Genomic DNA, 12,111 nt, shown 5'->3' on the forward strand with positions numbered 1-12,111 from the left:
ATAATGAATTAATGTAGAAAATGAAAAAATTTAGAAAAAAAAAAAAAAAAAAAAAAAAAAGACAAGGTCTTGCTGTGTCGCAATTCTCCTGCCTCAGCCTTCCAGCTGGGGCTATAAGTATGTGCCAACAGTCCTGACTGTTTCGTGTTTTATTTTATTTTATTTTTTCAAGACAGGTTCTCTATGTTTTTCAGGCCAGCCTTCAGCCTTACCCTTCCACATTGCCAGGATTAAGGTACATATCATTGTGTCTAGAGTTGAAGTGGGAACTGAATCTGGGCCTCCCATGTCATTCCAACCAGCAGAGCACAGCATCTTAGTGGCATGTGCAATTATAACTGGGCCTTCTGCCTGCTTCCCCCCCTGTCCCGACCCGGGGGGACAGCCGAACAGGTTTCCTGAGTGAAGGAGTGAGAGCCGGGACAAGCGGCGTAGTGTTACAGCATGGAGACGACAGTGTCGTCCGTTTATTGTGGGCAGCACGATACAGCACAGAGACGACGCAGTGTCGCATTGTCTACTGTGAGCAGCACGGAGACGACACGGTGTCACAGCTCTTCAGGGTCGTCCGGAGACGATGTAGTGTTACAGCTCTTCAGGGTCTCCCAAGTTGTCTGGAGACGATGCAGTGTCAGCTCTTCGGGATCTTCAGGGTCGTCTGGAGACGGCGCGGTGTTTCAGCTCTTCAGGCTCTTTAGTTGTCGTCTTCCTGGTCATTGTCGTCGTCTCGGTCGTCTGTGTCGTCTGGCTACTGTGGGCCAGGCATCGTGATTATATACACTCTGGTGGGTTGTAAACGGTGGGTCGTGATTGGTTGTAAATGGTGGACTGTGATTGGTTGTAAACGGTGGGTTATGATTGGTTGCTTTTGGACCAATCATGAGGTGCTGGATATGCAAATTTGAGGGATTCTAGTGGCCAATCAGAGCAAGGTTTCGAAGGTCAGGTTTTTGGAAGGGAACCAATCATGGTAATTGTTTGCTCTCTGAGAAACCTCGGCAGACTCGCTGGTGTGCAGCTTCCCACACCCCCCCTCTTTTATTTTCTTAATTTTTTTCCATTTAATCACTGTACATCTTTATAACATACAAAGAATTTTTCTCAGCATGAATAGGCTTCATGTTAGTTCAGTCAAAGATATTATATGATCAAGAGATAATTTTCCATTTTTGTGTCCATTAAATGTTTTGTCTCTTTTCCCCTCGATTTTCTCCCTCCCATCCACCTAATTGTCCACTTTCCTCCCACACTATCTCTAGTATACACGGTTGCTTTCCAAGCTTTTATACCTTTTCATCTTTCAGTTTATGCTATAGAGTGCTGACATTCAGTATATGTTAAGTGGGGATATACAGTGCCTCTCTTTCACAGTCTAGCTTGCTTCACTTAGCAGAAAGTCTTCCATATTCATCCAGTTTCTATAAAATACAAGGTCTCCCTGTTTTTTATGGCTGAGTAGTATTCCTTGATTAATATGTGCCACACTTTTTCAGATCATTTCCGTCTGTTCTTGGACATTTGGGTTGATTTCATGTCTCAGCAATTGTGAATAATGCTGCAATAAACATGGATGTGCAAGCACTTTTCTGACTGAGTGTATTTCTGTCCTTTGAGTAGATACCCAGGGCAGGACTGCTGGATTATACGGTAGTTCTATTTGTAGATCTTTGAGGTACCTCTGTATTATTCTTCACACTTCTGTCTGCCTTTTACCACTGAGAAACTAGATAATATCCAAAAGTCAAGAATTTTAGAAAAAAATGTGTTTTATTGATTCCCAATTGAATGACAGTACATGGCACTGAAGATAATAATTATGAAAACCACAAAATGGCATAAAAAACTACTTATGACATGTTAAGGTTACAAAGACATGCGCATCAGGAAAAAAAGTAGATGGAAATATTCCAGAATGCTCACAATGGGAATTAGGTAGCAAGAGCATGAATGATTTTGACATCTTTTTATTTTTCATATCTTCTGTATTGTGGCTGTATTTTTCATAGCATCAGTATTTTTAAAACCCAGAACCTTTTGAATCTTCATACCGATGTAGTGATCCTAGTTGTGTCAGAGAATGGTGGAAGACAGCACAGCTTCACCTAACATTTAGTGACATAATAAATCAGACTCATTTATTGGGCTGTGACTCATATTTAAAACTTGACGCACAATGAATGCAAGCAATATATCATCTTACCTTATTAAACACAACAACTTCCTTATTTACTGAAAGACCTAAACATGGCACGCAAAGTTCACAGAAGTGCATGGCTAGCCACCGCGGTAGAGTGAAAGAGGAAAGGAGTTCAAGTTTGACAGTTACAATTCTATAGATTTCTTTTGTCCATTTCAAAAGGCTAATTGTGAGAAAATAACCTGCCTAGCACACTGATTTGTCATGAGAGCAAAAGAACAATAAGCCCTCCAAAAGTCAGCTCCAGAGTCAGAGGCCTATCCGAGACGGTAGAAGCAGTTCCCATGAGATGTCATTGCTTATCCTTGTGGCCTTTGAGTACTTCAGGGATGGGGCAAATACCAGCTTTGGATTTGGCCCATTTCATTGTTGAGTGAAGGTCAACAATGCTCTATTGCTGTAAAGGTCTTCTTTACGTCAGTCTTCTGAGCTTTCTACCCCTTTGTCCTTGTCTCATCTTTGGGAATCTTTGGCCCCTAGCACAGCCTAATGACTTCCGGGTGTGCAGATATCAATCACCCCAGCCTGTGGGCTGGTGGGAGGACCTTACTGGTCTTCTCTGGCCATGTTCAGCCCTTGTTACTGTTTCTTGTTCCCTGATCTTGACTTGAAAATCCCTCAAACCCATCGCCATGACGAGGAAGTTTGGAATTTGGAAGCGTTATTCTAAGGACAGTCTTCGAGAGTGACCATCCTTCCTTGCATTAGAAGCTATTCTTCTGCTAGGGCAGCTCCGCACACAGCCTCCTACCACTCAGGATTCACAGTAGATGTCTTAGTCAAGACTCCAACATTTATTTGGTTTTGTTCCCTACTAATGTTCTTGCTTTTTTGTGTGTCCTGTCCTGTACTTTCAAAATTAGATTTTGGAATAAAGAATGGGAGTTTAAATTTGTCTGTTTGAATTTCATGGTGTTCTATTTGGTTAGTGGTCTCATCCCAGTGGGATTGTCTGGGATCCTGATTTGCTCACTTGGGGAACTTAGTTCATTTGAACCTTAAGCCCCTAGAATGCCATAAGCTTATCAGCTTTGCCCTTATGCGCCAGATCCATTCCTGCAGCTCCCTATCCCTGTCTCAGCCTCTGGCTTGGCCTGGAGACCTTGTTCTTTCTTACATTCATGACCTCCAGGATTATTCCCAGGATCCACCTGCACATCATCTGGTTCCTTTCATCAATGCTCGCTCAGTAGTATTTTGGCTTCAGATTCCATTTCTACATTTTAATTTTGAAATTGTCGGTGTTTTTTGCTTGCTTGTTTGTTTTTGAAAATGTATTCCTTCCTCTCCTCCCTCCCTTTTTTCCTGCATTCAGTCTGCCCTGGACACTCCATAACTGAAGGGTGACCACACCCATGCCCACCCCAGCCTGCCTGCCTTTTTCCCAGAAGGAGAGGTCAGCTATACATGTAAGAGCTGGGATGGGTCCCAAAACCAAGCCTGAGGCCTCCCACTAGAGTCCACCTCTCCACACTGACCCATTTAGCAGAGCATGGGCATTTATGAGTATACCCGACTCTACTGACCACATTGTTCATTTTGCTCAGACAGGTACTTGCAAGTGCTTTCATTGTTCTTTCCAATCCCCCATCTAAAAATTCCATCAGACAAAAGATTGAGCTCTGTAAGACTTCTGGCTTGTTCTTATAGCCAGTTCACGCAATTTCTCAGCAATCACAGCTTCATTAAGAGCTAAAAGACAACTCCTCTGATGATTCTTCTAGAACGTTTCCTGTTCCCTAAACAGTGCTTGCAGAGTCCCTCACAACCAGTAATGATGCGGCAGCTGCCAGGCTGGAGGGATGAAGTACAGTCTTAAGGGACACGTTCTCCTCAGAGGTCTGGTGGGAGGCTGGAGCCCAGTGTGGTTTGGTAGCCTGGGACAGTAAAGGAGATGGCATGAACTGTTTATGTGTCACTGTCTGGAATGGGAGTCTGGAGGTATGAAGTACAGTCTTAAGGGACACGTTCTCCTCAGAGGTCTGGTGGGAGGCTGGAGCCCAGTGTGGTTTGGTAGCCTGGGACAGTAAAGGAGATGGCATGAACTGTTTATGTGTCACTGTCTGGAATGGGTGAAATCAGTAGGCCAGCAATCGAGCCGGTCCTCCCAGGGCCTGACCACAAAGGCTTCACAGCAACCATTGGGCAAGGCATGGCCATGTGTTTGGTGTGAAGAAACAAAGGTCAAAATAACAGAATCTGTCATTGGTAGACATTTTAGAAAGCATTTGGACAAGTGCTTCTCAATCATTAATGTACATGCAAGTCACTTGTGGATCTTAGTAAACTGCAGATGCTTATTCAGTCATTCTGGGGTGAGGCTCAAGACTCTGCAGTTCTAATAAGCTCCCTGGTGAGGCTTTTGGGTTACACTTGGGCATCTAAGACTTTACCGTTGTTGTTATTCTACATATATAGAAACTGAAGACGGGTCGAGATAGAGACTTTCCCAAATCCACAGAGGTGAAGTTCGAGCTGACTTTTTAATCTAGGTCTTCTGCAGCCTAGGCTGCTATTTTTTAAATTACAGAACGGCTAGACGTAGTAAAACAGAGGTTTACTACCCTTTGCTAATGACGCATAGCAGTGGAGGGAGAGCCAAGGTTAGATTCCAGGTAAGCACACACTTGCACATACACATACACACACACACACACACGCACCTATATACACACACTTATGCACATACATGTACATACATACTGTACATGTTTCTTATCCTCCTTTCTCATCAACTGAGGGATGTAGGAAACAAAAATACTAACCACATTAAAGACATTCTTAAATGCAAATGAGTTCTGTGTAAACTTTTTCATAAAAATATTTTGGGAAACTGTGTGAGTCATTTCTGATCTATGTATAAATGCAGGCATTCTGGAGCTCTGCAAAGACCACGTCACCAATATGATAATAATGTCTCTCCGTAGTGGTAATATTAAGAGCCCTGGGCTGGCTCAGGGAATTTTCTGCTCTAGCATTCACGAAGGACCCTGGAGTTTTGGAGATTTTCCATTAACGTCTGGTATTGACTTTTGGTTGCCAACTCTGACTGTTTGTTTTCCCAGAACTCTGTAGGGGACCTACGCAGTTGACAAAACGCAGGCAGGAGTGACCGTTTGAGTGTGTGCCTGTGTGTATGTTCACACATGTTAATTAAATGACATAGTTTTTCTCCTTGTTGAAGTGGGAAGGAGGAAGAAAGAGGACATTGTCAGTTGTGGAAAGGAGAGCCAGAAAAAGCCTTAAAGTGAAACTTCTCCTTGCTACTGCTTAATAAAAATAATGAGCTATACTGATTAGAAAAAATTGGGGTAGCCGGCTCATATTCTCCGAGCAAACCTTGACAGTGGGTTAAGCCTGTTAGTGTCTTATCCACAGCCTACCTATCTACCGGGCTACTGGAGATTAAGCTTCTCGTCATCAAATCCTGGGCCTCCCTGATCTTTCTCTCTCTCTGTTAAAGTTTACTAACTTATTTCTTCCATGAATGACAGGACACAGCACTCCCAGCAGCATCCTCATGCCGCGATCCACCCCGGCCTCAGGCCGTCTCAGATCAGAGGCATGCCTGTGTCTCATGTGCTTAGGGAGTCTGGATACTAACCCAGGACCTTTTCATGATGGTCAGCCTCACAGAACATCGCATTACCACTGTGTCACTAGCCAGCTCCTCCTCTTTTATTTCCACCGAGAAGGAAAAAGGAAGGCCAGAAGCCTCTCCTGAATAAAGTGCCACACCCCCCTTCAGGGTCAGGCGCTTCTACCCGGCAGCTTTAAGCACCCTGTGTCATTAAGTGCATCCCAGCTGTGACCAGGAGCTCAGAGTACACATCTTCTGCCCAAACCACCACCTAGGGCAGACTCTCCTGCTTACTCACAGCTGCTGCCAGCTTTCTCTCCTTGTGGGCAGATGACCGAAGGACGGCAAAAGAAAAGGAAGTAAAACAGGAATAGGAGAGGGAGGAGGAGTTAGAGGGAAAAGAATATGGGATGGTAGCAGAAGAGGAGGGGCAAGGAGAGAGAAGGAAGACAGGAGAAAGAAGAGGAAAGGAAGGGGAAGAGGGACAGGAGGAGAGGAGAAATGGGGGAATAGAGACGAGTGGGAGGAGGAGATAAAGGAGGGACAGGAGAAGGAGCATGGAAGAGCAGAATGGAGGAGCAGTAGGAGGAGCAAGAGGAGAAGCAGAAGGAGGAGCAGGAACAGGAGCAGGAGGAGCAGGAGCAGCAAGAGGAGCAAGAGGAGGAGGAGAGGAGCAGGAACAGGAGGAGGAGGAGCAGGAGGAGCAGGAGGAGGAGAAGCAGGAGGAGCAGGAGCAGCAGGAGGAGGAGGAGCAGCAGGAGGAGGAGCACCAGGAGGAGCAGGAGGAGGAGGAGGAGCAGGAGGAACAGGACAAAGAACAGGAGCAGCAGGAGGAAGAGGAGTAGCAAGAGGAGGAGGAGGAACAGGAGGAGCAGGAGGAACAGGAGGAGCAGGAGGAACTGGAAGAGGAGGATCAGGAGGAGCAGGAAGAGGAGGATCAGGAGGAGCAGGAGGAGGAGGAGGAGGAGAAGCAGGAGGAGCAGGAGCAGCAGGAGGAGCAAGAGGAGGAGGAGACGCAGGAGGAGCAGGAGGAACAGGAGGAGGAGAAGCAGGAGGAGGAGAAGCAGGAAGAGAAAGAGGAGGAGGAAGAGCAGGAGGAACAGGACAAAGAGCAGGAGCAGCAGGAGGAAGAGGAGAAGCAAGAGGAGGAGGAGGAGCAGGAGGAACAGGAAGAGGAGGAATAAGAGAAGGATCAGGAGGAGGAGCAGGAGGAGGGACAGGAGGAAGAGGGCTAGGAGGAGGAATGGGAGGAGCAGGGCTGGGAGGAGGAGGAGGGACAGGTGGAGGAGAAGGAGGTATGTGAGGCAGAAACAAGGCAATCTCTTTCAGCAGAGGAAAAGTAGGTCAGAATTCTTTCTCATGGGGCCCTCCCTCGTCCCCAGCCACCACTGGTCTGTACTGTGGGTGACGTGACACTTGCAGTTGCAGTTATTAGAAAACCTGACTCTGCAGACCTGGCTTTGGAAGTTGGAAAGGATATATGGGCTCCCAGGGCTGAAAGGCCTAGAGCAAGATGGGCTGGATCCATTTCTAGCTTTTGCTCTGCAGTTTTCTAGAAGCCCTCCCCAAGTGTGGGCGTCACCCTCAAGCCTATTTCCCTACTTGTCTTCAGAAGGCTGCAAAAAGCAGTCCCCTTAAGGGCCTGGCTTCTCTTCACTGCCAAGCAGGAGTCCCAGGTTTGCTCTGACTGGGCCACCCTGAGCCAGTGCTGTGGCCAGGAGGAGTCCTCGTGCCATAAGCTTTGTCCTGGGTGTGCCTGTGCCTTGGTCCCTGGAAGGAAGGGTGGGCTGACCTGCTTGGCCCAGAGCAGCAGGTCATCCTGCAGTCAGAGGTAGAGGCAGCCCACCTAAGCCTCATGGCCGCTCCTCACTGGGGGAGATGTGGTTAGTCCTTCCGAGCTCTGAGAGTCTTCGCGGACGTATCAGTGCAGATGTGTCCTATCAGCCGGCTGACTCACTGGACGGCTTCGACCTGAATGCTCACACTGTAGATAGGTTAAACATGTCAGCAAATCCACTACAGGAAACTCGCCTTGAACTCGAGACCTTTCTGTTATTCTTCAAGTCAAAATCCTTGTCCGTGGCTAAATTGGAACGTTTGCTTTTTCAATTAAAGCTCGTTAATCTACCATCTAATCACAGCTGCTTGGTAATGACCCTGACTGAGAAGGCGTTCCGGGGCACTCCCTGGAGAAGATGCCTGGAAGTAAGAGACAATGGCAGCGAGGAACTTGCCCTGTGCCTGAGCGCCCTGGTTCTAAATCACTCACGCCGGCCCCAGGCTGGGCTCTACCCCTTCCTGACAAGGCATCTTGGAGAAGATAATCGATTTCTTATATGTAAAGTGGGTTTAAAGAACTTAAATGTCTGAGAAGAATGCCTAGCACAAGCAAGTGCCCTTTTGCCATCTCTGTTCTCATTACGGAGAAGCCTGGGCTCAGAGTAGGGAGAATCACCCGGGATGCACAGGGGGTGTGCTTGAGTGAGCAGTGCAAAGGCAGGAAGGACAGGAGGGGACGAAGAGGATGTTCTGGGTAGGCCTCCTCCGACAGGATAAGGAGGGAGAGAGAGAGAGGCAGAAGAGGGGAATAGTGCAGAGCAAAGGCGTGGGGACCAACAGATGGCATAATGGTTACATTGTTGGACTCCCATGTAGTCGACCACAGTTTGAGTCCCAGATTCGGAGACTTAAATGCACGCTAGGCACATATGCGGGTATGACCAAGTCCCTGAGAGGAGAAAGGAGAAAGGATTGTGGTGTGACCATACCCTCTAGGGGTGATTTCTCACTTTCTGTCTCTCTCTCTCTCTCTGTCTCTCTGGTGAGAACACTTGCCCTATAGCAAAAAATCTCTCTTAGAAAAAGAGAGAGAGAGAGAGAGAGAGAGAGAGCAAAGGCGTGAATGGTACCTTCTAGTCAGCAGTGGCCCATCCAGATTAGCACAAAGGCTTCTCGAACAGGGTAGTGGGAGCCATGCTGGAAAGGTGGGCCGAGGCCTCGACTGCCGGAACAGGAGGTTTGGCTGTCCTCCTCCCATGCTCCACTCTGTGTTCCAATGACAGTGTTCCTTGGAGTGCAGGGCCCAGGAACTGACCGTGGGAACCTGGCAGCACAGTCTCCTGGTGGAGAGGGCTGGTGCCATGCAAGCCCTCTCCCATCTCTCTGAGTCCTTCTCACCCTGCATGTTGGTCCCAGAGCATCATCCTGAACAGAGGGCGATCAAAGCTGAGGGTCACCTCATTTCGGAGCATGGAGAAGGGGCTTTCCAGGGTTCTCAGGGAACACAGGAGGGTGGTGGGCTCCGACCAGGAGAGGCCCTAGGTTTGGAACAAGAGCAGAATTAAATTCAGGGTCCTGCAACCTCCCTGGGGACTCACCTCAATGGAGATTGTTCTAATGAGGACTGGGGCCCAGCTGCTATGGTGTAGCAGTGACACAGCACCCCACAAAGCTGGAAGCCATATGGTGACCATGGGTTTGGACCCTCTGGTTGGCTTGAAATCATGCAGAGCGGGTACCCAGGATCCTGAGTAGCTGGAGGGCTTGGGAAAGAGGGTCATGGCATGAAGAGACCTTCTAAGCATCTCTCTCTCTCTTTGTCATATGTTCTATGTTCTTTCTACAGGATAAAGAAAAGACAAAGACAAAGAAAAACAAAAGGATGATTGAGAGGTAGGCAGAGAGAGGAGGGGCATGAGACCCCAGTCCTGGCTCTGACTTGTACGGATGCAGATGCTGGGAACACTGTCCCTGCCTGGACATTAGCTGGCCAGCCTGGTCCAGGTTTCACACGAGGTCATGTGAGAGGAGAGGCAGTTTGTGAGACAGAAGAGGGTAATATGCAGTGAGGGAGACTGGTGTTTCGTAAGGGCTTGGCACGTTTACCGAACGATTCTGGCGGTCTGCCCGGCTCTGAGTTTCCTGTTCCTAGTTCCCCAGATGTGTCACTGCCAGGGATTAAAGCCCTCAGAGGCTCTGACACAGCATCCCTAAGAGCCCACTTTCTCTCGCCCTCGAGCCTCCTCCTCTAAGGAGATGGGAGCTTTCACTCTCGAGCGGCAAGGACTGATCAAAGCTCTTCTGGAAACAGAGTAAAGTATTAGCCGCTCTCCCCAGGGCTGACTTCAAAATGCACTTTTGTTTTTGATGACCAACTTCGACTCGGCAGGCTTCATCTGGGGGAAGAAATCCTGCTGATTGCCCTGGTTACCACCTCCGGGGAGGCCGGCCTTCCCAGTGCCCGGTGAGGAAGAAGGCAGATGGTGAGATGATTCATTCTACTTGGGGGTTTTGTTTCTCTATATTTTCCTCCCCAAGTGCCTGTTTTTGAGCCTATACATTGATAAGACATTTAGGAGGGAGAAATGGAACCTGATCAATGATAATGTTAGTTTGTTGTTGAAACAAGACTTTAAGGATTTCTTGGAGTCCTGTGACTTCGTAGCGTGTTTAGCCTTACGGTGTACTCATGGACCATTTAATGAGATCACCTGTGACTGCCTACGTTTTAGTCTATGGAAGATTAGCCAACATATATCCAGAACTGTATTCTAAAACTGTATGCATACTGCCTATATGCCAGAAATCATTTTCCAGCTCTGATAAGCAATGAAGTTTGTTAAGTAAATGACATTCGTAATGCTGTCGCTGAAGTGGGAGTGAGGAATTGTGTGGTCACTGTCCACTAGGCAGCTACAGTTTTGGAGGGGTATAAATCTCACCTAATGTTGACCCAAAGCATTGCATTATTACGAGCAGTGTGGGAGGAGGGCGAGAAACGGCAGGTGGGAACAAAGGAATCAAGGGGGGGAAAAGATGTAAAATACATAAGAAACACAATAAATAAATAAATAAAACAAGCATCCCTTGGCTGCACTTAAAATTATAATGACTTTTATGGGACAGACTGTACATGCTTTTTAAAATAGGGATTAAAATGTAATCTTAAAAGAAAAAAAAAAACTTTTTAAGAGAACGCTTCATAAATATTATGCCTGCAGCCGTAGTGAAGACCACAGAGGGGGTTATAAACATTGGCCTGTGGTTTTTATTGGACACTTCAACCTTCATCATTTCTATCAACCATATTGTTGTGGGGACAAATAAGAAAATGGGCCAGAATCTGAAACAATAAGGAAAAGAAATAACGTTTTAAAAGGGAGAACAAAATAAGGTTTACCATTGAATTGAACTCAATGTGGAAACTCTCACTGCTCTTATACAAAATGCTGTTGGCGCCGTGTGAGGGTGTGAAGGGCTGGGTGCTGGGTGTGCAGACAGTAGGCTGGCCCCATAGCTCAGCGGTGAAGCAATGTACGGACGGAGCTGGGTCTCAGGTGACTGACCGCAGTTCGAATCCTGGCTTAGCTGGCTTGAAAAACGTGTTGGACACATGTGTACCTGTCCAGGATCCTGATGGGATGGAGGGGTGGAGGGAAACTCGGATTGCAGTTGGCCAGCCTGGTCCAGTTGGGCTCGCTTTCTCTCTCTCTCATATACATACATGCTCCCTCCCATGGGGCGGGGGGAAAAGCAGCACTTAGTGACCAGTGGCTTTGTTGAGTCACGACGTTCATCCAAAAGCCGGCGGGAACAGAGTTGTGTGTGTTAGATGAGGGAATTGTGTTCACTGCAAACATACTGATTATTGGGTCAAGGAAGTCGAGCTTGTCCAGCAAGAGTTGGAAATATTTCTTTCTTTAAGATTGTTTTGCTGTAGAGTATGTACGCTCACTGGAGAGAGAGAGAGAGTCAGAGGCAGAGAAAAGGAAAGCGAGAAATCATCCCCCAGGAAGATGACCATGCTGCGATCCCTTCTCCTCCATTCTCCTCTCAGAATTTCAGGCTTGCATGCACACATGCCTGGTGTGTGTTTCAAGCCAGCAGGTCTGGGACGCAAACAACAGTTGACCATGTGGGAGTCCAGTGCCTTAACTACCAACCACCTGCTGGCCCATGAGTACGTCTTAAGATGAGTTTGATTCTCCTACTAGTGATGATACATTCAAAAAGATTCTTATGGTCATTCTCAATGCAACATTCAGTTGTTAACCCTTGAAGCCACAAGTGCTATTGGGTATGAGCCTGAGAGGTTTCTTATGAGATAAACTTAACGAGCATAGTCACGGTATGGTACAGTTACATTTGTAGAATACATCCTTTAAGATTTACACAGGCTTATTGTGAAAAATAAAATTCAAAAGAAGGAATACATGTAGAAAATTTAAATATATGAAAAAGAAAAGTTTATCACTATGAGATAAATGGTATTAATGTTTTGGTAGGTATCTTCTATGAATATATTCACATTTTACAGAAGCGTAGCTGTACTCTA

At 46.9% G+C, this 12,111-nt stretch overlaps 1 protein-coding gene across 5 annotated transcripts in view; it reads left to right on the forward strand.

The window, feature by feature from the left end:
* The first annotated feature begins 9,716 nt into the window (after positions 1-9,716).
* IL1R1 (interleukin 1 receptor type 1) overlaps positions 9,717-12,111 on the forward strand; it is a 91,572-nt gene continuing 89,177 nt past the window's right edge. For 4 of the 5 annotated variants that reach the window (XM_027767508.1, XM_027767506.1, XM_027767509.1 and 1 more), the window contains exon 1: positions 9,718-10,039. The gene's annotated coding sequence lies outside the window, so the exon portion shown is untranslated. Of the gene's footprint in view, positions 10,040-12,111 lie in introns of all 5 variants that reach the window. The other variant, XM_027767515.1, reaches the window with a different exon arrangement.

This window comes from Tupaia chinensis, unplaced genomic scaffold (assembly GCF_000334495.1).
Source record: "Tupaia chinensis unplaced genomic scaffold, TupChi_1.0 Scaffold144276_1, whole genome shotgun sequence".
Lineage (NCBI taxonomy): Eukaryota > Metazoa > Chordata > Mammalia > Scandentia > Tupaiidae > Tupaia > Tupaia belangeri.